The sequence below is a fragment of the Pseudophryne corroboree genome, chromosome 5, assembly GCF_028390025.1.
Source record: "Pseudophryne corroboree isolate aPseCor3 chromosome 5, aPseCor3.hap2, whole genome shotgun sequence".
NCBI classification, from domain to species: Eukaryota; Metazoa; Chordata; class Amphibia; order Anura; family Myobatrachidae; genus Pseudophryne; species Pseudophryne corroboree.
In genome coordinates this window covers 508,552,731-508,578,228 of record NC_086448.1, presented here as the reverse complement: position 1 = coordinate 508,578,228, position 25,498 = coordinate 508,552,731, and the positions used below count along the sequence as shown (strand labels likewise).

The 25,498-nt window shown below is 45.7% G+C and overlaps 1 protein-coding gene and 1 long non-coding RNA gene across 3 annotated transcripts in view; one reads left to right on the top strand and one right to left on the bottom strand.

The window, feature by feature from the left end:
* Positions 1 to 25,498, bottom strand: part of EXOC2 (exocyst complex component 2) — a 546,170-nt gene that overhangs the window by 242,501 nt on the left and 278,171 nt on the right. The window lies entirely within an intron of this gene.
* LOC134927929 (uncharacterized) overlaps positions 1 to 25,498 on the top strand; it is a 158,729-nt gene that overhangs the window by 98,693 nt on the left and 34,538 nt on the right. Inside the window, exon 2 of the long non-coding RNA XR_010177779.1 lies at positions 19,282 to 19,466. This is a non-coding gene — a long non-coding RNA (uncharacterized LOC134927929). The remainder of the gene's footprint in view (positions 1 to 19,281; positions 19,467 to 25,498) is intronic.

Sequence of the window (25,498 nt, the reverse complement as noted above, 5' to 3'; positions counted from 1 at the left end):
GTCACATCTGACACCCTGCCTGGCCACTGCCTGTTGACCCATAGCTCCACCTCCAGCCTCCTCTTCTCCCCAGCAGTGACTGCAGTAACATAAACTACACTTGGGGGCTAAATATAATCGCATCCAAATTACCAGAGGTGTGGGACTGTGTTTGAGTCTGATCGTTTTGCCCTGTAAATGATTGCTGCTTTAAAAAAAACAGGCAGACTCACACAATCACTTACAAGGCAAAATAGTAAGACTCACACTAAGTCCCACACCTCTGGCAACTTGAAGATTATTATATTTAGCCTATATACGGAGGACCCATCCTATCTCTCTACATCATATATACATATATATACACACACATATATATATATATATATATATATATATATATATATATATATATTGGAAAAAGAAATTGGAGGTGTGAGCGCAAACCATGTTTAAATGTAGAATGTCTGTGGAACTACAAGTCCAAATCCAGATTGTTAGATCCAAATTGAAACAGGTAAAGTCTAAAAATAATCTGGCTGCACACTGCCGTTTAGATCAGCTGTCGTCCAACCCCGTTCTCCCGTCTCCCAACGGGGAAAGATTTTGTCTAGAGAAGATAGAATAATGGGGGGCGCCAATAGTGCATTAAAAGATGACAATTTATTGACACATCATAAAACACAGGTCTAAAAAATGTAAGCGTACCAAAGATGGCGGTAAAATCACCGCTGATACATTCGTTTTAAAATCAAAGATACAAGATGGATTCACCACTGCATGTTGCCTTGTTCAGAGTCCATCCATAAGCCACGCCCCTACCGGTTTCGTCACCAAGCCCTCTGAAGAAGTCCTTGTGTCGAAACCGGTAGGGGCGTGGCTTATGGATGCACGCTGAACAAGGCAACATGCAGTGGTGAATCCATCTTGTATCTTTGATTTTAAAACGAATGTATCAGCTGTGATTATACCGCCATCTTTGGTACGCTTACATTTTTTAGACCTGTGTTTTATGATGTGTCAATAAATTGTCATCTTTTAATGTACTATTGCCCCCCCCCAATTATTCTATATTCTCTAGACTCTATATATATATATATATATATATATATATACACACACACACATATATCTATCTATATATATATCTATATATATCTATATCTATATATCTATATATATATCTATATATATATATATATATAGAATGAACAACTGCTCCGGCACTCCATATAGTCCAATGCTGGACTAGGCTTGCTCTGGTGCCCTCCCCGACCGGGAGCCGGTAACATACATGGAAAGAATTGAGGCGGCACTCAGAGACTTGTAACAGCATTCGTGTAATTGTGCAAATAGTGCAAATAATTGTCTTTTATATCGTCCTTTATGTTGGTGATCACCCTGGATTACTTAATTGCAGAGGCTATATCACACACTGTATGTGGACTTCATTATGTCCTGGGTTATGCATATCCATATTCTGTGGATTTAGCATTCATTACACATCCTCTAGCTAAGCTTTATAGGTTTTATGAACTGTTCTGTATGTAACTAGGGGAGTGTGGGTGGGCTACCTGGATATTACCTGGTGGCTACCAGTATTTATCATAGGAATATGGTTCTCGCAATATCTAAACTGAACAAAGATGTGTTTATTGTGATATAAATGTTTATTATCTATTGAAACTGAACAAATAGGTGTGCATCGCGATAAGTGTTTATTCCTTACCCAGGAATGTTATGGAGTCCATGTTTTATGCTCAATACATCCATTATTTTTTCATTTGTTTGGTTTTCACACAATAAAACTAAGGTTTTTATCGGTTTGTCTCCTCCTGTTGTCATGATACCTCAGTCTGGTCACGTGATCGCGTGTATCACAGTGACCAGTAGTGCTAGAGAGGTTGCTTAGCGACGGCCGGCAGCCGTCTTACACAGCGTGTATTTCCGGTCACATGGGTGCGTTCCATGGACAGTGGAACGCACTCCACTTCCGGTATCATGGCCAACTTCCGCTAGTCTGACGCGTGCATGCCATGGATAATGGAACGCACATCACTTCCGGCATCTCGGTTATTAGCCCCAATTAGCCGCTCTGTTGGACTGAAAACACACGTTACCATGTCCACATGTTATGTGGATATTTGGTGCTATGACCCAGTTGATGGGCTATATACATACTCCAGACCAGACACTTTAATATCAGTGTTTTTGTTACTTCCTGTTGGATGATTGATGGGCGGGGTTTGTGATATGCCTCTGCTATAAAAGTGCTTCAGGGTCTAATGTGTGTTATGGGCTGCTGGTTGTGAACCTGATGTGATTTTATCTGTCTTGAAAAAGGCTCAGATGGCGCCGAAACGTCGACATCTTTTGCTGACATATTTTTGACTGTCTCTATGTGAGATACATCTGTGAGTTGTAATACATTTTTCATCATCAAGGAAGTGGTGAGTGCCTGTACTCTTTTTGGATATATATATATATGTGTGTGTGTGTGTGTGTATATATATATATATATATATATATATATATATATTGCTATGGTAGACTTACCGTCGATAACTCTATTTACCCTAAGTCCACAGTATCCACAAGATATACATTGGGATATGAGGTAGCGTCAGAGGATTGGCACCAGCAATCAAATGCTTTCAGCCTCCCAGCATGCAACGGCCCAGTCCCCTATACCCTCGCCTACTGCCTCAGGCAATTCAGTTCTTTTTCAAAGCTCAAGGCAGGAGCATCATAGACAGCCCTAATCAGGCGAGAAGAACACAAACCTACTTCCGTACATGAAGGAAGAGGGTAGTAGGTGTAAGGATCCACAAATCAGGAGCGTCAGGGTGGGATCCCTGTGGATACTGTGGACTTAGGAGAAATAGAGTTATCTACGGTAAGTCTAACATAAATACATATTTCTCCTGTAGGGTCCACAGTAGTATCCACAGGATATACATTGGGATGTCCCAAAGCAAATTTAGTGGAGGGGACGCTCCTGATTGGACAGGAGAGTCCTTCACCTGAATGCAGCATCCTGAGAGGCAAAGGTATCAAAAGGCATAATGTCTAATGAATGTATAAATGGACGACCATGTGGCTGCCTTACATATTTGTTTCGCCGAGGCACCCCGGCGTGCTGCCCAAGATGGACCTACCTTGCGAGTAGAATGAGCAGAGACATTAGCCAGAATAGGGAGATCAAATCAGCCCAAGAGTAAGCTTCAGAGACAGTAATTTGAAGCCACCTCGCCAGCGTTTGCTAGTCCGCAGGATATCCTCTCTTGTGGAACCCATAGAGAACGAAGCGAGTATCCATTTTTCTGATGGCCCTGGTACAATCCACGTAGATCCTTAAAGCCCGGACTACATTTAAGCATGCATCTCCCGCAGAAAGATACAGTCCTTGGAAAGCCAGCACTACAATTTCTTCGTTAAGGTGGAATTTAGACACCATCTTAGGAAGATAACCAGATCTAGTTTGGAGAACTGCTCTATCTGGATGAAAGATCAAAAAAGGGATAACAATGCCCTTAAATCTACCACTCTTCCAGCTGAGGCAATAACTAGTAAAAAGAGAGCCTTAGCTGTCAACCACTTAAGATCCACTTAAGTCAGTGGTTCAAATGGAGCAACTTGAAGCAACTATATCTAGATCCCAAGGGGCTGTAGGAGGAACAAAAGGTGGTTGGATGTAAAGTACCCCTTGGAAAAATGTGCGAATATCTTGCAGGTTGGCAATTTCCTTTTGAAACCAAACAGTTAATGCTGACACTTGTACTCTCAAGAAGGCCACAAGGAGACCTTTAACCATTCCTGCCTGAAGGAATGCTAAGACCCTAGAAACTCTAAAAGACCTGGGGTCCAGCTTATTGGCACCGCACCATTGGACACATGCTTGCCGCACCCGGTAATAAATACGAGCAGAGGATGGGTTCCTTGCTCTAAGCATTGTTTGAATTACCTGTGGGGAAAATCCTCTAGCTTTCAGGATGGATGACTCAAAAGCCACGCCGTCAAAGACGGTCGATCCAGATGCCTGTGATAACAAGGATCCTGAGACAGCAGATCTGGACGTTGATGCAGTAGCAATGAAGTGTCCACTGACAGCCTCTGCGGATCTGTGTACCAATGCCTTCTGGGCCATGCCCGAGCTATTAGAATCACGGTGCCCTTTCCTTGTTTGACCTTCCGAATCACCCTGGGCAACAGGGCGATTGGTGGAAATGCATAGGCTAGCTGAAAGTCCCATCTTACTGACAGAACATCCACGAAGATTGCTTTGGGATTCTTTGTTCTTGACCCGTATGCGGGCACATTGAAATTCTGCCAAGAGGCCATGAGATCTATCTCTGGCAACCCCCACCTGTCTACCAGACTCTGGAAGACCTCGGGGTGTAAAGCCCATTCGTTTGCATGAATGGCACGTCGACTGAGAAAATCCACTTCCCAGTTTAGGAATCCCTGAACAAATACTGCGGACAAGGCCGGATGATGAAGTTCTGCCCACCTTAACGTGCAGCTTACCTCCTTCAATGCCTTTTGGCTGCATGTTCCTCCTTGATGATTGCGGTACGCTACTGCTGTCGTATTGTCCGAGCGAATTTGAACCGGCTTCCCCTGAAGAATGTCCTTTGCCTGAGTGACTGCCATATATACTGCCCGTTGTTCCAATATATTTATCGGCAGGCAACTTTCTTCTTTGGTCCACTGCCCCTGGTAGCAACCTTTTTTGACACTGCTCCCCAGCCCTGAAGACTGGCATCCATTGTCAGAATCTCCCAATCTGAGATCCAAAAGGGTCGCCCTTTGTTCAGATGAGATGTCTGTAGCCACCAGGCTAATGATCTCCGAACTTCAAGAGGAAGGACCACAGTCTGAGTTTTTATTGTCTGATGTAACCCATTCCATTTGGAAAGGATTAGACATTGAAAGGGACTCGAGTGGAGTGGAGCATACTCCACCATGTCGAAACCATTGATACCATCACACGCATAGCTGCGTGAATGGATACCTTTTGACTGTGTAGTAGCTCCTGAATCCACAACTGTATTGTGGATATTTTGTTCAGAGGTAAACACACTCTCTGAAGCCCGGAATCCAATACCGCCCCCAAATGCGTCATTCATTGTGACGGAACCAGGGACGACTACGTGCAATTTATGAGCCAGCCATGGTTCTGTAAACAAGCTATTGTCTTCTGCAGATGGCACTGAAGCAATTCCTGAGACTGCGCCAAGATTAACAAGTCGTCGAGGTATGGAAAAAACCTTATCCCCTGTCAACGAAGATAAGCCACCATTACCGCCATAATTTTGGTGAACACTCTTGGAGCTGTGGCCAGTCCAAATGGTAGGGCCTGAAACTGAAAGTGTTGCCGGAGGATAGCAAACCTCAGATAGCACTGATGGGACTGTGCTATAGGAACATGCAGGTAAGCATCCTGGATATCCAGGGATACCATAAAATCCCCCGGCTCCATGGCCAAAATAATGGAACGTAAAGTCTCCATATGAAAACGAGGCACCCAAATGTACTTGTTCAGCGCCTTGAGATTGAGTATAGGCCAAAACGACCCATTCGGCTTCTGTATTAAAACAGGTTGGAAGTGAAACCTCGCCCTTGTTGCGCATGAACAGGAACTGGAATTATCACTCCTGATTGAAGCAACCTCTGAACTGCCTCTTGCAAGGCCTTGGCCTTCGTTTCCACTGAAGACTGGGTGGTACAAAAGAATCTTTGTGGAGGGTGTTTTTGAAGGCAAACGCATAACCGTGAGATACCGCTTCTTGCACCCAGGCATCTGTGGTGGACTGCTGCCAGATCTGTGCAAAATGTATCCCCCAGGTGGAGGCCAGCGCCATCAGGCAGATGGCTTATATTCTGGTTTGCTTTCTTAGAATCTGCCTCTGACTCCAGAATACGGTTTAATTCTACACCATAAAGAATATCTCCAGCAAAAGGCAAAGACTCTAGAACCTTCTTGGACTCTGAGTCAGCCTTCCAAGTACGTAGCCAGACAGCTCTGCGTGCTGCTATTGATGAGGCTGATGCTTGAGAAGCAATTGTACCCATGTCCAAGGCCACTTCTTCCTTTAATATGTGCAATATGGGATTTTTGCTCTCTAGATGCCAATGAGAGATCATCCTCCAGTGCATCACCCCAGGCCACCACTGCTTTTGCCATCCAGGCTAAAACCATGGCTGGTCTTACAACTGCCCCAGACAAGGAAAAAATATTTTTTAGAAAACCATCTAACTTTCTATCCGTAACATCATTTAAAGATGTTGAAGGCAGAGGCAATGTAGATTTACACACCAGTCGAATAACATGCGTATCAACCTTAGGAGCCACCTCCCTTTTTAAACAGTCCTCAGATGGAAGAGGATAATGGGAATTCCATTTCTTTGGAATTCTGAACTTCTTACGGGGTGTGACCCAAGCCTCTTGCATAATCTCCGTCAGCTTCCTGACTCCGGCATTTCAGTTTTGACTGTTTTGGGATGTTTAAACACAGGTAACAAAGGCTCTGCTGCCTCCTCTAAGGATAGAATGTATTTCATAGCAATAATTAACTCAGGAATATACACTGAGCTGGGACCTTCATCCTCATCTCTGTATGCAGAACAAGAATGTGAGGAGACATCCTCATCCTCCGAAGTGTCCCCTTCTGAAACATGTGTAGACTGTGAAGATGTTGTTTCATGTCTGTGTGATTTATCCCCAGTCATTTCAGCCTGTTTTTGTTGAAAGGCTGCAGACCCATGAACTGGATGTGTCATGACCTAGGGCGAGTGTTGCATGTAAGGGTTAACTGGGTAACCTATCCCTGTTATAGGAGCTGGCATTATCCGGTCAGCTATATTGGATGTCTGTGCAAAAGAAGCCCATGTGGGTTCAACTTGAACCTGTGCCTGCATATAATCCATTTTGAACCAGATCCTGAGAAGTTAACCCTGCTTTGCAGGACAAACATGAAATCAGTGTTGGTGCTGCTGTGGAGAGTGTATCCTCCTCACCCTTGCCTCTCTTAGACATGGTAAACAAATGACACACCCGTATGGTGTTAACTACACAATTTGTGACTGAAATCACTTTACGGCTTGCTAAAGTTATATACAATCCGATCCCTCCCTGCCTTGCACCAGCATTGAGGATCGGATATAACACAGAAACTGACAGGATTATACGTAAAAGTCAGCAATCACACTAGCAATCATTCACAAGTTATACATTAGTATAATAAGCAATATGAGCACATGTTCAACTACAGATACACTTCAGGTATGTAGGAGAAACTTATCACTGCATTACCTTATATAGGATTTATAACGTCGTCAGTCGCACAGCGAAAGAAACAGCAGCAATAGTTTACAGACTCATATGCATCAGGCATTTAGCCAACTACTCGTACCCCGATGGTAGGTAGAGACTTAGTGCTGTATCAACTGCCTCAGGAGAGTGGGATACAGGGAGACTTCACCCCGCTTCCAGGATCGATCAATACGTTAGTGAACACTGAGTGGATCCATACAGCAATAATGGCCAAGTGAACACTGACACACCAGTTACACAACCGTCTATGCTGCGACTGGGTCCTTTAGATACACAGCGTCTCAGACGGAAGTGGGAAATCGGTTCATGGCGAGAAACTCAGCAGAAACTGGTCATGAACCGGGGGAGGGGCGACCAGTGGAGCACCTTACACCCCACTGCTGACATCAACCCCAGGGATCCTGGCCTCACACTAATCCCTGGAGTCTATGATCCCTGGGGCCTAGCGCTGGTGCACCTGAGCTGGCAGCTGTGTCTCATCCCGTAGCAGTGCGGCTGTGTCAAGCGTCTTAACCCGTTAAGCGGAACCAACGCCTTACCTTCTCCCTGTTCTCTGGCCACAGCCTGGTAATGTCAGCTGGACTTGATAGTACATTCATAGTGAAGCCCGCCAAAACAGCACTGTACATGAGGGTAAGCGTTGTCGCAACCTGGCGGAGAGTTGTTGGAGCGACTATTTCTAAGATGCGTGTAAGACACTTTTTAGAAAACTTGCTCAAAAATGTGAGACTATAAAAATAAATTAAATAAAAAGCTTATGGCTGCCAAAGAATCAGCAGCCCAAAGATCGTGGTCCGGCTCCTGCCGCACCAAAAAAAACCCAACAACCTGAATTGCCTGAGCCAGGAGGCGGAGATATAGGGGACTGGCCTGCTGCATTCCGGGAGGCCGAAAGCTTTTGATTGTTGGTGCCAATCCGTTGACGCTACCTCATATCCCAATGTATATCCTGTGGATACTACTGTGGACCCTGCAGAAGAAACATATTTTTATTTTCTTTTTTCTGTCTCTGTAGCAATTCAGTATTGAAAGTTATACAGGTTGAGAATCCCATATCCAAATACTCCGAAATACGGAATATTCCGAAATACGGACTTTTTTGAGTGAGAGTGAGATAGTGAAACCTTTGTTTTTTGATGGCTCAATGTACACAAACTTTGTTTAATACACAAAGTTATTAAAAATATTGTATTAAATGACCTTCAGGCTGTGTGTATAAGGTGTATATTAAACATAAATGAATTGTGTGAATGTACACACACCTTGTTTAATGCACAAAGTTATAGAAAATATTGGCTAAAATGACCTTCAGGCTGTGTATATAAGGTGTATATGTAACATAAATGCATTCTGTGCTTAGACTTGGGTCCCATCGCCATGATATCTCATTATGGTGTGCAATTATTCCAAAATACGGAAAAATCCGATATCCAAAATACCTCTGGTCCCAAGCATTTTGGATAAGGGATACTCAACCTGTATTAGGTATAATTCTGGTGAATAGATTTTTACCAGGGAGGGTAATGACTGGCTTACACATCATACCGGGAGCTGTAATGCCATGTGCTTACAACAGTGATGACAGGAAATACTGCAATGTACAGTCAGTCTGTGGTGTCCAGATATAAACTGTTTTTATGTAGTTATGTTAAGGGTCATTTAGCTCCAAGCTTCCAATGTCTTAAAAGATTTAGTTTTGAGTAAATTATGGGAAGTAACAAAATTAAAAAGTTATGTATAAAGAGACAGTGCACTTTATTTTTACATACCAAACATATCAATCATTTAGTCCCCACCAAATCTGAAAATTTGACTAGAAGCTAGCCAACATGAAGACGTGTAAAAAAGTACAGACACCCATACTGCTTTCATATCAATGAAGAAGGTGTATTGAATCATGCTTCTAATCAAGTACACTTCGTTATTTGATGAAGTCTTGCCACCAGTCCCCCTAGGGGGTGGCACATCGCTGCCCGTGGCATCTTCATCGGGCTTGCAGAGTGCGTGGAACTGCAATTGCAGCCTATAGAGAGATGCTGCAGACACTCAGCTTCACTCTGGTTTCAGCAGCCCCGTCCTCTCATCATGACATCATATGTATGGGGGCAGAACAGGGTGGATTTCTGCTCTACTACCGACCTTATTACTACCTATATATAAAAGGGGAACCTTTGGCAACTTATTTTCTAGCCTTTAGGTTTGCCATGGAGAACAATCATCAGACATCTGTAGTGTTCCCGAAGAAGCAAATGCTGCTGCTGTTCTGACAGGATGGGACACCATCTGAGTGCATCATTCTACAGTGAGAACTGGCAAACTTCCCAGGAGTGGGCATCTCAGCAATTCACCCCAAGATTACACTGAATCATGCTCTGAAAAAAATTACTAGCACGAATGCTACATTCAGGAATCTAGAAGCCTCAATACAGAAAACAAGTTAATGACTCTATACAACATACAGGGAGTTGCTATAAATGAGTCCACCATTAACTTGTCTCTATACTACAGTACGAGCAGCTGCAGCGCTGCGGGGTATGGAGAAGCAGAAGACATCACTGGAGTTGCCAGACCAGTAGGGCCAGAGCTTCCCACTCAGCGAGGTCTGCAAAGCAGAAAGGCGGCGGGCTGGACAGAGAAGTGCTCTCCCCGCTCTGCTACCTTGCTGGTGTGCACGGTTGCTGCAGTAGCCTGCGTCTGTCAAACTGTATGACAGGCAGCAGCAGCGTGAAGAGCAGCTGCTGCTGATAGTGTCTTCAGCGCCTAACCTTAACCCTCCATCGGGGGGAAAAACCTAACCTTCCCCACAGCCTAACCCTAACCCTCCCCCCGTGGCTTGCCAATAAGGACTCCCAGCGGAGGTCGATAGGGATTCCGGAACCAGCATTTCGATCCATGTCGGGATGCCGGCGTCGGCATTCTGAGCAGTGTCGGGATGCTGAACGCCAGTATGGAACGGATCCCATATTATATAATATATGATCAGCAAACATTCCACTTTATGTCACAGTCCATAATATAATTAATATGGAGATAACTTACCAGATTTTACAAAAACACACACACACATATATACATATACATATATATATACACACACACACACACACACACACACACACACACACAAGTATACAGTATATGTATACACACACATTATATATATATATATATATATATATATATATACACACACATACATACACAGACATACACTTGAAAAAAAAGGGGGGGGGAGGGGACATAACCAGCGTCACCTGTGGGAATCTAACTTGGTTATTGCAGAGTATTAGTTTAAAAAAATAAAAAACTGTCCAAATACTAGGTTAATGACCAACAGAATCTTTCTTTTTTTATATATAAATAGTAACAATTTATTTTTACACATACAGTTAAAATCTCAGCTTATGTTTAAAAATGGCAAGAAAGAACAGCCTTGGAGAGACAAGGATTGAACAAAAACAGACAAAAAAAGTAAAATAAAATTTATATATATATATATATATATATATATATATATATACACACTGCTCAAAAAAAATAAGAATTTACTTACCGATAATTCTATTTCTCGTAGTCCGTAGTGGATGCTGGGAACTCCGTAAGGACCATGGGAATAGCGGCTCCGCAGGAGACTGGGCACAAAAGTAAAGCTTTAGGACTACCTGGTGTGCACTGGCTCCTCCCCCTATGACCCTCCTCCAAACCTCAGTTAGGATACTGTGCCCGGACGAGCGTACACAATAAGGAAGGATTTTGAATCCCGGGTAAGACTCCTACCAGCCACACCAATCACACCGTACAACCTGTGATCTGAACCCAGTTAACAGCATGATAACAGAGGAGCCTCTGAAAAGATGGCTCACAACAATAATAACCCGATTTTTGTAACAATAACTATGTACAAGTATTGCAGACAATCCGCACTTGGGATGGGCGCCCAGCACCCACTACGGACTACGAGAAATAGAATTATCGGTAAGTAAATTCTTATTTTCTCTGACGTCCTAGTGGATGCTGGGAACTCCGTAAGGACCATGGGGATTATACCAAAGCTCCCAAACGGGCGGGAGAGTGCGGATGACTCTGCAGCACCGAATGAGAGAACTCCAGGTCCTCCTCAGCCAGGGTATCAAATTTGTAGAATTTTGCAAACGTGTTTGCCCCTGACCAAGTAGCTGCTCGGCAAAGTTGTAACGCCGAGACCCCTCGGGCAGCCGCCCAAGATGAGCCCACCTTCCTTGTGGAATGGGTTTTTACAGATTTTGGCTGTGGCAGGCCTGCCAGAGAATGTGCAAGCTGAATTGTACTACAAATCCAACGAGCAATAGTCTGCTTAGAAGCAGGAGCACCCAGCTTGTTGGGTGCATACAGGATAAACAGCGAGTCAGATTTCCTGACTCCAGCCGTCCTGGAAACATATATTTTCAAGGCCCTGACTACGTCCAACAACTTGGAGTCCTCCAAGTCACTAGTAGCCGCAGGTACCACAATAGGTTGGTTCAGATGAAACACTGAAACCACCTTAGAGAGAAAATGAGGACGAGTCCTCAATCCCGCCCTGTCTGAATGGAAGATCAGATAAGGGCTTTTACAGGATAAAGCCCGCCAATTCTGACACGCGCCTGGCCAAGGCTAGGGCCAACAACATGACCACTTTCCATGTGAGATATTTTAACCCACAGATTCAAGTGGTTCAAACCAATGTGACTTTAGGAACCCCAAAACTACATTGAGATCCCAAGGTGCCACTGGAGGCACAAAAGGAGGCTGTATATGCAGTACCCCTTTTACAAACGTCTGAACTTCAGGCAGTGAAGCTAGTTCTTTCTGGAAGAAAATTGACAGGGCCGAAATTTGAACCTTAATGGACCCCAATTTTAGGCCCATAGACACTCCTGTTTACAGGAAATGCAGGAATCGACCTAGTTGAAATTCCTCCATCGGGGCCTTACTGGCCTCGCACCACGCAACATATTTTTGCCAAATGCGGTGATAATGCTTTGCGGTTACATCCTTCCTGGCTTGATCAGGGTAGGGATGACTTCATCCGGAATGCCTTTTTCCTTCAGGATCCGGCGTTCAACCGCCCTGCCGTCAAATGCAGCCGCGGTAAGTCTTGGAATAGACAGGGTCCTTGCTGGAGCAGGTCCCTTCTTAGAGGTAGAGGCCACGGGTCCTCCGTGAGCATCTCTTGAAGTTCCGGGTACCAAGTCCTTCTTGGCCAATCCGGAGCCACAAGTATAGTTCTTACTCCCCTCCGTCTTATAATTCTCAGTACTTTTGGTATGAGAGGAAGAGGAGGGAACACATACACTGACTGGTACACCCACGGTGTTACCAGAGCGTCCACAGCTATTGCCTGAGTGTCCCTTGACCTGGCGCAATACCTGTCCAATTTTTTGTTTAGGCGGGACGCCATCATGTCCACCTTTGGTTTTTCCCAATGGTTTACAATCATGTGGAAGACTTCTGGGTGAAGTCCCCACTCTCCCGGGTGGAGGTCGTGCCTGCTGAGGAAGTCTGCTTCCCAGTTGTCCACTCCCGGAATGAACACTGCTGGCAATGCTATCACATGATTTTCCGCCCAGCGAAAAATCCTTGCAGCTTCTGCCATTGCCCTCCTGCTTCTTGTGCCGCCCTGTCTGTTTACGTGGGCGACTGCCGTGATGTTGTCCGACTGGATCAGCACCGGCTGACCTTGAAGCAGAGGTCTTGCTTGGGCTTAGGGCATTGTAAATGGCCCTTAGCTCCAAAATATTTATGTGAAGTGATGTCTCCAGGCTTGACCACAAGCCCTGGAAATTTCTTCCCTGTGTGACTGCTCCCCAGCCTCGCAGGCTGGCATCCGTGGTCACCAGGACCCAGTCCTGAATGCCGAATCTGCGGCCCTCTAGAAGATGAGCACTCTGCAACCACCACAGGAGAGACACCCTTGTCTTTGGTGACAGGGTTATCCGCTGATGCATCTGAAGATGCGATCCGGACCATTTGTCCAGCAGGTCCCACTGGAAAGTTCTTGCGTGGAATCTGCCGAATGGAATGGCTTCGTAGGAAGCCACCATTTTTCCCAGGACCCTTGTGCACTGATGCACTGACACTTGGCCTGGTTTTAGGAGGTTTCTGACTAGTTCGGATAACTCCCTGGCTTTCTCCTCCGGGAGAAAACACCTTTTTCTGGACTGTGTCCAGGATCATCCCTAGGAATAGAAGGCGTGTCGTCGGGATCAGCTGCGATTTTGGAATATTGAGAATCCAACCGTGCTGCCGCAGCACTATCTGAGATAGTGCTACCCCGACTTCCAACTGTTCCCTGGATCTTGCCCTTATCAGGAGATCGTCCAAGTAAGGGATAACTAAAACTCCCTTCTTTCGAAGGAGTATCATCATTTCGGCCATTACCTTGGTAAAGACCCGGGGTGCCGTGGACAATCCAAACGGCAGCGTCTGAAACTGATAGTGACAGTTCTGTACCACAAACCTGAGGTACCCTTGGAGAAGGGTAAATTGGGACATGTAGGTAAGCATCTTTGATGTCCAGAGAGACCATATAGTCCCCTTCTTCCAGGTTTGCAATCACTGCTCTGAGTGACTCCATCTTGAATTTGAACCTTTGTATGTAAGTGTTCAAGGATTTTAGATTTAAAATTGGTCTCACCGAGCCGTCCGGCTTCGGTACCACAAATAGTGTGGAATAGTACCCCTTTCCCTGTTGCAGCAGGGGTACCTTGATTATCACCTGCTGGGAATACAGTCTGTGAATGGCTTGCAATACTGCCTCCCTGTCTGAGGGAGACGTCGGTAAAGCAGACTTTATGAAACGGCGAGGGGGAGACGTCTCGAATTTCTTGAGACGGGCCCCCACCGTGCCTGAGTCCGCTTGTAAAGCCCCAGCGTCATGCTGAGGACTTTGCGGAGGCGGGAGAGGGCTTTTGTTCCTGGGAACTGGCTGTTTGCTGCAGCCTTTTTCCTCTCCCTCTGCCACGGGGCAGAAATGAGGCGCCTTTTGCCCGCTTGCCCTTATGGGGCCGAAAGGACTGCACCTGATAATACGGCGTCTTCTTAGGTTGAGAAGCTACCTGGGGTAAAAATGTGGATTTTCCAGCAGTTGCCGTGGCTACCAGGTCTGACAGACCTACCCCAAATAACTCCTCCCCCTTATAAGGCAATACTTCCATGTGCCTTTTAGAATCCGCATCACCTGACCACTGCCGCGTCCATAAACCTCTTCTTGCAGAAATGGACAGCGCGCTAACTCTTGATGCCAGTCGGCAAATATCCCTCTGTGCATCACGCATATATAAAAATGCATCCTTCAAATGCTCTTATTGTCAGTAATATACTGTCCCTATCTAGGGTATCAATATTTTCAGTCAGGGAATCCGACCACGCCACGCCCGCACTGCACATCCAGGCTGAGGCGATTGCTGGTCGCAGTATAACACCCGTGTGAGTGTATATACATTTTTGGCGGGAAAGGGTACGATGCCAATAACCTTTTAGGAATTATCAGTTTTTTATCGGGGGAAACCCACGCCTCATCACACACTTTATTTAATTCCTCGGATACAGGAAAAACTACAGGCAGTTTTTTCTCACCAAACATAATACCCTTTTTAGTGGTACTTGTATTATCAGAGATATGCAATACATTTTTCATTGCTTCAATCATGTAACGTGTGGCCCTAGTGGAAGTCACGTTTGTCTCCTCATCATCGACACTGGAGTCAGTATCCGTGTCTGTGTCTGCCATTTGAGGTAACGGGCGTTTTAAAGCCCCTGATGGCGTTTGAGACCCCTGGACAGGCACAAGCTGAGTAGCCGGCTGTCTCATGTCGTCAACTGTCTGTCGTAAAGAGCTGACACTGTCACGCAATTCCATCCATAAGCTCATCCACTCAGGTGTCGACTCCCTAGGGGGTGACAACTCTATAATAGGCAATTGCTCCGCCTCCATCTCATTTTCCTCCTCAAACATGTCGACACAATCGTACCGACACACCGCACACACACAGGGAATGCTCTGATAGAGGACAGGACCCCACTAGCCCTTTGGGGAGACAGAGGGAGAGTATGCCAGCACACACCAGAGCGCTATATATAGACAGGAATACCACTATAAAATGTGCTTTTCCCTTTATAGCTGCTGTTAGTATTAAAACTGCGCCAAATTAGTGCCCCCCTCTCTTTTTTACCCTTTTCTGTAGTGCAGGACTGCAGGGGAGAGTCAGGGAGACGTCCTTCCAGCGGAGCTGTGATGGAAAATGGCGCCCGTGTGCTGAGGAGATAGGCTCCGCCCCCTTCTCGGCGGCCTTTTCTCCCGCTTTTTGGTGAGTTCTGGCAGGGGTTAAAATACATCCATATAGCCCTGGGGGTTATATGTGGTGTATTTATGCCAGCCAAGGTGTTTACATTGCTGCTCAGGGCGCCCCCCCCTAGCGCCCTGCACCCTCAGTGACCGAAGTGTGAAGTGTGCCTGAGTAACAATGGCGCACAGCTGCAGTGCTGTGCGCTACCTTGTTGAAGACTGATGTCTTCTGCCGCCTATTTTTCCGGACCTCTTCTTGCTTCTGGCTCTGTAAGGGGGCCGGCGGCGCGGCTCTGGGACCGAGCTCCGAGGCTGGGCCTGTGTTCGGTCCCTCTGGAGCTAATGGTGTCCAGTAGCCTAAGAAGCCCAAGCTACCACCACTTAGGTAGGTTCGCTTCTTCTCCCCTTAGTCCCTCGGTGCAGTGAGCCTGTTGCCAGCAGGTCTCACTGAAAATAAAAAACCTAAAACTAAACTTTCACTAAGAAGCTCAGGAGAGCCCCTAGTGTGCACCCTTCTCGGCCGGGCACAAAAATCTAACTGAGGCTTGGAGGAGGGTCATAGGGGGAGGAGCCAGTGCACACCAGGTAGTCCTAAAGCTTTACTTTTGTGCCCAGTCTCCTGCGGAGCCGCTATTCCCATGGTCCTTACGGAGTTCCCAGCATCCACTAGGACGTCAGAGAAATTAAGGGAACCATTAAACAACACGATGTAACTCCAAGTCAATTACACTTCTGTGAAATCAAACTATCCACTTAGGAAGCAACACTGATTGACAATCAATTTCACATGCTGTTGTGCAAATGGAATAGACAACAGGTGGGAATTATAGGCAATTAGCAAGACACCCCCAATAAAGGAGTTGTTCTGCAGGTGGTGACCACAAACCACTTCTCAGCTCCTATGCTTTCTGGCTGATGTTTTGGTCACTTTTGAAAGCTGGCGGTGCTTTCACTCTAGTGGTAGCATGAGACGAAGTCTACAACCAACACAAGTGGCTCAGGTAGTGCAGCTCATCCAGGATGGCACATCAATGCGAGCTGTGGCAAGAAGGTTTGCTGTGTCTGTCAGCGTAGTGTCCAGAGCATAGAGGCGCTACTAGGAGACAGGCCAGTACATCAGGAGACGTGGAGGAGGCCGTAGGAGGGCAACAACCCAGTAGCAGTCCCGCTACCTCCGCCTTTGTGCAAGGAGGAACAGGAGGAGCACTGCCAGAGCTCTGCAAAATGACCTCCAGCAAGACACAAATGTGCATGTGTCTACTCAAACAATCAGAAACAGACTCCATGGGGGTGGTATGAGGGCCTGACGTCCACAGGTGGGGGTTGTGCTTACAGCCCAACACCGTGCAGGATGTTTGGCATTTGCCAGAGAACACCAAGATTGGCAAATTCGCCACTGGTGCCCTGTGCTTTTCACAGATGAAAGCAGATTCTCACTGAGCACATGTGACAGAGTCTGGAGACGCCAAGGAGAACGTTCTGCTGCCTGCAACATCCTCCAGCATGACCGGTTTGGCAGTGGGTCAGTAATGGTGTGGGGTGGCATTTCTTTGGGGGGGCCGCACAGCCCTCCATGTGCTCGCCATAGGTAGCCTGACTGCCATTAGGTACCGAGATGAGATCCTCAGACCCCTTGTGAGACCATATGCTGGTGTGGTTGGCCCTGGGTTCCTCCTAATGCAAGACAATGCTAGACCTCATAGGGCTGGAGTGTGTCAGCAGTTCTTGCAAGACGAAGGCATTGATGCTATGGACTGGCCCGCCCGTTCCCCAGACCTGAATCCAATTGAGCACATCTGGGACATCATGTCTCGCTCCATCCACATACGCCACATTGCACCACAGACTGTCCAGGAGTTGGCGGATGCTTTAGTTCAGGTCTGGGAGGAGATCCCTCAGGAAACCATCCGCCACCTCATCAGGAGCATGCCCAGGCATTGTAGGGAGGTCATACAAGCACGTGGAGGCCACACACACTACTGAGCCTCATTTTGACTTGTTTTAAGGACATTACATCAAAGTTGGATCAGCCTGTAGTGTGTTTTTCCACTTTAATTTTGAGTGCGACTCCAAATCCAGACCTCCATGGGTTAATAAATTTGATTTCCATTGATAATTTGTGTGATTTTGTTGTCAGCACACTCAACTATGTAAAGAACAAAGTATTTAATAAAAATATTTCATTCATTCAGATCTAGGATGTGTTATTCTAGTGTTCCCTTTATTTTTTTGAGCAGTATATATATACATATATATATATATATATATATATATATATATATATATATATATATACACACACATATATATATATATATATATATATATATATATATATATATAGCCAGCCAACGTGGCACTCCTGGTGACTTGTATAACAAAACTCGCAGGTAGGCAATGTATGGATAACAACGTTTCAATGCCGAGTTTATTTAGGCATTTTCCTCAGGTATCTTGCCTACCTGCGAGTTTTGTTATACAAGTCACCAGGAGTGCCACGTTGGCTGGCTACATATGTGAATCATCACGGAGGCACCCGGTGCAGTAAGCCCTTATATATTTATATTTATTTATTTATATATATATATATATATATATATATATATACAGGTTGAGTCTCCCTTATCCAAAATGCTTGGGACCGGAGGTATTTTGGATATCGGATTTTTCCGTATTTTGGAATAATTGCATACCATAATGACATATCATGGCGATGGGACCTAAATCTAAGCACAGAAGGCATTTATGTTTCATATACACCTTATACACACAGCCTGAAGGTCATTTTAGCCAATATTTTTTATAACTTTGTGCATTAAACAAAGTGTGTGTACATTCACACAATTCATTTATGTTTCATATACACCTTATATACACAGCCTGAAGGTCATTTAATACAATATTTTTAATAACTTTGTGTATTAAACAAAGTTTGTGTACATTGAGCCATCAGAAAACAAAGGTTTCACTATCTCAGTCTCACTCAAAAAAGTCCGTATTTCGGAATATTTGGATATGGGATACTCAACCTGTATATATATATATATATATATATATATATATATATATATATATAGTTCGTAGGTGCGGCACTCACGGAAATAACAGAAATGCAGCAAGGGATTTATCAATGTTTCGATTATATTACCATTTCAAGATATAAAACAGCACAATAAAATATAAACCTTATAACCTTATAAAGCATATCACCCAGTGCATGGACGCTGCGCTGGCCGGGTGCCGTCATACATAGCGGGTTACGGCTCCCGTTATCGTTGCGCATGAATGACGTTCCTGCAATTCAGTGCAAGGCGTCAGTGTTCCCATCACCATAGTCACAACAGCAGCTTCTAGTAAATCCGTCAAATTTTTATCTTTTGTATAAGAAGGCATAAGAGAATATTTATTTAAATGGAGTGTCATATCAGTTTGAACAATAGGCCATAAATTCTTAGAGGTCTTTATAATGGCTGGTGAAAGATTATTGAACCTACTAATCTTTGAAGGAATTCGTTTTTGATAATATTTTTTTGGTAGGAATATTCATGCGGGATGTGGATCTATTATATTGATACACTGTATTTACTTATTATGACAGCTATATGCATTTTGAATGTGATTATGTATCATATTTATCCTTTTCTATTTTTGTGTCCTCCAGTATGAAACAATGAACCTAGAAGCTGCTGTTACTATGGTGATGGGAACACTAACGCCCTGCACTGAACTGCAGGAACGTCATTCATGTGCGACGATAACGGGAGCCATAACCCGCTTCCGGTGGGGCGGAGTATGACGGCACCCGGCCAGCACAGCGTCCATGCACTGGGTGATATGCTTTATAAGGTGAGGTATTTTATTGTGCTGTTTTGTATCTTGAAAATGGTAATACAACCGAAACGTTGATAAATCCCTTACTGCATTTCTGTTATTTCCGTGAGTGCCGCACCTACGAACGATATACTCTGGTTCCTTAATAAGGAACTAACGTGAGGGCACCAGGACTTAATCATTTTCATGTGAGTGCCGGGTACCATTGCACTGTGTGTGTGTAATATATATATATATATATATATATATATATATATATATATATATATATATATATTAAAAACAAGGTGCAAATAGTATATCTGTAAGAAAAGATTGTTATCTTTTATGTGGAGGTCAGTCTAGAGAGCAACGCGTTTCATCCATTAGGACTTCCTCAAGGGAAGTATTGTACTGGGACTTTACTGGTATTTATACCCTTATCAATTAGGGGACTACATATGACATCACTTCCTCCTTTAGGAATGTCAGAAAAACTAATGTTACTAAAAGTCAAAGATAGGTGATTTTATAGTAATCATATGCTGGAGCTATAGAATATGGGACTTATAAGTAATGTGAGAAACGAAAATGAGTGTTTTAAATGTGGAAAAACACAACGAGAAACACAATGATAAGAGGAACAGTTCTGTATTACTACTTCCGCCACACATATACACTTCAGTCTGGGTCCATCCTAGACCTATCAATGTCTTTATATTACATAGGGGTGTATTTATTTTGTGTTTGGCTGGATAAATCCTTTGCTATACTAGTTAATACAGGTATGTTTTATTTTTCAGTTTATTTCTGATCATATACAGTAGTCTTGCCTCTAGCAATTCCATTATTATGTATTAAACTATTATTGTGATTACATTTTACTGTATGTAAAACTGAGTGACGTGTATAAATGGTTCTACTGTGTGGCATAACGTGACTAGGCTCTGTGTGGCATACCGTTAATGGGCTCTACTGTGTGGCATAACATTTATAAGGGGCACTACTGTGTGGTATAACATGCATAAGGGGAACTACTGTGTGGTGTACTGTGTGATTTGAAGGTACCATTGTGTGGCCATGCTCTTTTTTGGGGAACATGGTGGTTGTTTACACACATTGACCAACCACCACTGCCATCTGCAGATATACATGTTGTTGAGAACTGTGGCCAATTAATCTATACTCTGTACACAATGATAGATCGTCTTGAACTGTGCCAAGTATTCTACAAATTACATAATGGGCTGGCTTTCTAAAGAGCACACAGGTAAAGGAAATAGGCCTTTCTTTCCTGTTTTCTTTCCTTATATTAGGTCACTGCTCATGCTGGGTGGGGCTTCTGTTGGCTGGGCCTCCTGATGCTCACAGCACCAGTGGCAGCAACCCTTCCCTTCCTTGATGGTCATAGCACTGGCACCAACCCTCTGCCGATGCTCTCAGCACCAAGGGTTCCCCCCTGGTGGTCAGAGAACATAAGTGGTAGCACCAAAGGCCGTTGGTGTGTATCCAGCTTTAAATAAGATTTTACTTACCGGTAAATCTATTTCTCGTAGTCCGTAGAGGATGCTGGGACTCCGTAAGGACCATGGGGAATAGACGGGCTCCGCAGGAGATAGGGCACTTTAAGAAAGCTTTGGATTCTGGGTGTGCACTGGCTCCTCCCTCTATGACCCTCCTCCAGACCTCAGTTAGGGAAACTGTGCCCAGAGGAGATGGACAGTACGAGGAAGGATTTTTGTAAATCTAAGGGCGAGATTCATACCAGCCACACCAATCACACCGTATAACTTGTGATAAACTTACCTAGTATGAACAACAACATAGCCACGGTATCACCGAAAACTATAACATAACCCTTATGTCAGCATTAACTATATACAAGTCTTGCAGAGGAAGTCCGCACTTGGGACGGGCGCCCAGCATCCTCTACGGACTACGAGAAATAGATTTACCGGTAAGTAAAATCTTATTTTCTCTAACGTCCTTGAGGATGCTGGGACTCCGTAAGGACCATGGGATTATACCAAAGCTCCCAAACGGGCGGGAGAGTGCGGATGACTCTGCAGCACCGATTGAGCAAACAGGAGGTCCTCCTCAGCCAGGGTATCAAACTTATAGAACTTCGCAAGGGTGTTTGTCCCCGACCAAGTAGCTGCTCGGCACAACTGCAATGCCGAGACCCCTCGGGCAGCCGCCCAAGAAGAGCCCACTTTCCTAGTGGAGTGGGCCTTAACCGATTTCGGTAACTGCAATCCTGCCGAAGAATGCGCCTGCTGAATCGTGTTACAGATCCAGCGAGCAATATAGTCTGCTTTGAAGCAGGGGCGCCAACCTTGTTGGCCGCATACAGAACAAACAAAGCTTCAGTCTTCCTGATCCGAGCCGTTCTGGTCACATAAATCTTCAAAGCCCTGACTACATCCAGGGACTCGGAATCCTCCAAGTCCCTTGTAGCCACAGGCACGACAATAGGTTGGTTCACATGAAAAGATGAGACCACTTTTGACAGAAAGTGAGGACGAGTCCTCAACTCTGCCCTATCCACGTGAAAAACCAAGTATGGTCTTTTATGCGATAAAGCCGCCAATTCTGAAACACGTCTCGCCGAAGCTAACGCCAACAACATGACCACTTTCCACGTGAGGTATTTCAACTCCACAGTTTTAAGTGGTTCAAACCAAGGTGACTTGAGGAAACGTAACACTACGTTAAGATCCCAAGGCGCCACCGGAGGCACAAAGGGAGGCTGAATATGCAGCACCCCCTTCACAAAAGTCTGTACCTCAGGAAGAGAGGCTAATTCTCTTTGAAAGAAAATGGATAAGGCCGAAATCTGTACCTTTATGGACCCTAATTTTAGGCCCAAGGTCACTCCTGTTTGAAGGAAGTGAAGTAGACGGCCCAAATGGAACTCCTCCGTAGGAGCAGCTCTGGCCTCACACCAAGCAACATATTTCCGCCATATACGGTGATAATGTTTCAACGTCACGTCTTTCCTAGCTTTGATCAGGGTAGGAATGACTTCCTCCGGAATTCCTTTTTCCGCTAGGATCCGGCGTTCAACCGCCATGCCGTCAAAAGCAGCCGCGGTAAGTCTTGGAACAGACAGGGCCCCTGCTGCAGCAGGTCCTGCCTTAGAGGAAGAGGCCACGGATCCTCTGTGAGCAACTTTTGCAGTTCCGGATACCAAGTCCTCCGTGGCCAATCTGGAACAATGAGGATTGTTCTGACCCTGCTTATTCTTACAATTCTCAACACCTTGGGTATGAGAGGAAGAGGAGGAAACACATAGACCGATCTGAACACCCAAGGTGTCACCAGAGCGTCTACCGCTACCGCCTGAGGGTCCCTTGACCTGGCGCAATACCACTTTAGCTTTTTGTTGAGACGGGACGCCATCATATCTATTTGAGGCAGGCCCCACCGATCCGAGATCTGTGCAAAGACTTCTTGATGAAGTCCCCACTCCCCCGGATGCAGGTCGTGCCTGCTGAGGAAGTCCGCCTCCCAGTTGTCCACCCCCGGGATGAACACCGCTGACAGCGCGCTTACATGGCCTTCCGCACAGCGTAGAATCCTGGTCGCTTCTGCCATCGCCACTCTGCTCCTTGTTCCGACTTGACGGTTTATATGAGCCACTGCCGTGACATTGTCCGACTGAATCAGAACCGGTCTTCTCCGAAGTAAGTTCTTCGCTTGACGCAGGGCGTTGTATATGGCCCTCAACTCCAGGACGTTGATGTGGAGACAAGTCTCCAGGCTTGACCAGAGACCTTGGAAATTTCTCCCCAGTGCCACTGCTCCCCAGCCTCGGAGGCTTGCGTCCGTGGTCACCAGGACCCAGTCCTGAATGCCGAACCTGCGACCCTCTAGAAGGTGAGCACTGTTCAGCCACCACAGGAGAGATACCCTGGTCCTGGGAGACAGGGTGATTCTTTGATGCATTTGTAAATGGGGCCCGGACCACTTGTCCAAGAGGTCCCATTGAAAAGTCCTCGCATGGAAACTGCGGAAAGGGATGGCCTCGTATGAAGCCACCATCTTCCCCAGGACCCGCGTGCACTGATGCACTGAAACCTTCTTTGGTTTCAATAGGTTCCTGACCATGGTCATGAGTTCCTGAACCTTTTCGATCGGAAGAAAAACCTTTTTCTGGTCTGTGTCTAGGATCAGGCCCAGAAAGGTCAGACGCGTTGTAGGAACTAGCTGGGACTTCGGTATATTGAGAATCCAGCCGTGTAGCTGCAACGTCTTCATGGACAGAGACACGCTGTCCAGCAACTTCTCCCGAGATCTCGCCTTTATTAGGAGATCGTCCAAGTATGGGATAATTGTGACCCCCTGCCTGCGCAGGAGCACCATCATTTCCGCCATTACCTTGGTGAAAACCCTCGGGGCCGTGGAAAACCCAAACGGCAACGTCTGAAATTGGTAGTGAAAGTCCTGCACTGCAAATCTCAGGAACGCCTGATGGGGGGGGGGGGGAATATTGGAAACATGAAGGTATGCATCCTTTATGTCCAGGGACACCATCCAATGACGCCCGGAGTGATTCCATTTTGAACTTGAACCTTTTCAAGTACAAGTTCAGAGATTTCAGGTTTAAAATGGGCCTGACCGAACCGTCCGGTTTCGGGACCACTAACAGGGTTGAATAATATCCCTCTCCCTGCTGGAGATGAGGAACTGTGACAATCACCTGTTCAACATACAATTTTTGGATTGCTGTCAACACTGACTCCCTCTCTGACGGGAAAGTTGGCAGAGCCGATTTGAAAAACCGGCGAGGAGGCAAGTCTTCGAATTCTAGCCTGTATCCCTGAGCAACAATCTCTAATGCCCAGGGATCCACCTGCGATTGAACCCAGACGTGGCTGAAAAACCGAAGACGAGGCCCCACCAGATCTGCCTCCCCCCGGGAAGCCCCAGCATCATGTGGTGGACTTTGCAGACGCAGGGGAGGACTTCTGCTCTTAGGAACTAGCTGTGTGCAGCTTCTTTCCCCTGCATTTTTCTCTGGTAACAAAGGATGATCCTCGTACCTTCTTGTTTTTATTGGAACGAAAGGACTGCATTTGATAATGAGGTGCCTTCTTAGTATGCTGCGGGGAGACATAAGGTAAGAAATTTGACTTACCAGCCGTAGCCGTAGAGACAAGGTCAGAGAAGCCGTCTCCAACAACTCCTCCCCCTTGTACGGCAAGGACTCCATGTGCCGCTTAGAATCGGCATCACCCGTCCACTGCCGGGTCCACAGGAGTCGCCTAGCAGAAATAGACATAGCATTTATTCTAGAGCTTAATAAACAAATCTCTCTCTGAGCATCACTCATATACAAGGCAGCATTCTCTGATATGCTCTATGGTCATTTTAATGGCATCCCTATCTAAGGTGTCAATCTCCGCAGATAAGGAATCTGCCCATGCCACAACCGCACTACAAACCCAGGCCGACGCCATGGCCGGTCTAGCAACAGTACCGGAGTGAGTGTAAATGTGCTTCAAGGTAATTTTTTGTGGAAAAGGATACGCCATAAGAATCCTTTTGGGAACTTGTGGTCTCCTATCTGGAGAGTCCCAAGCCATTTCGCACAATTCACTTAATTCAAATGATGATGGAAAAGCGACTTCAGGCTTTTTCTCTTTATACATGTTTACCCTCGTATCAGGGACAGGGGGTTCATCAATAATATGGAAAAACCTCTTTAATGGTCATAATCATGTACTGTATACCCTTAGCCACCTTCGGCTGTAATTTTGCATCTTCATAGTCGACACTAGAGTCAGAATCTGTGTCGGTATCTGTGTCATCGATCTGGGATATGGTGCGCTTCTGAGACCCCGACGGGCCTGGCGCTATAGGGACAGGCATGGACTGGGTACCTGACTGATCCCTAGCATCTGCCTTGTCTAACCTTTTATGCCATAGATTGACATTTGCATTCAAGACATTCAGCATATCCACCCATTCCGGAGTCGGCGTTGCCGACGGCGACCTGACATCCAAACACTCCCCCTCCACAGTAAGCGAGCCTTCCTCGTCAAACATGTCGACACACGCGTACC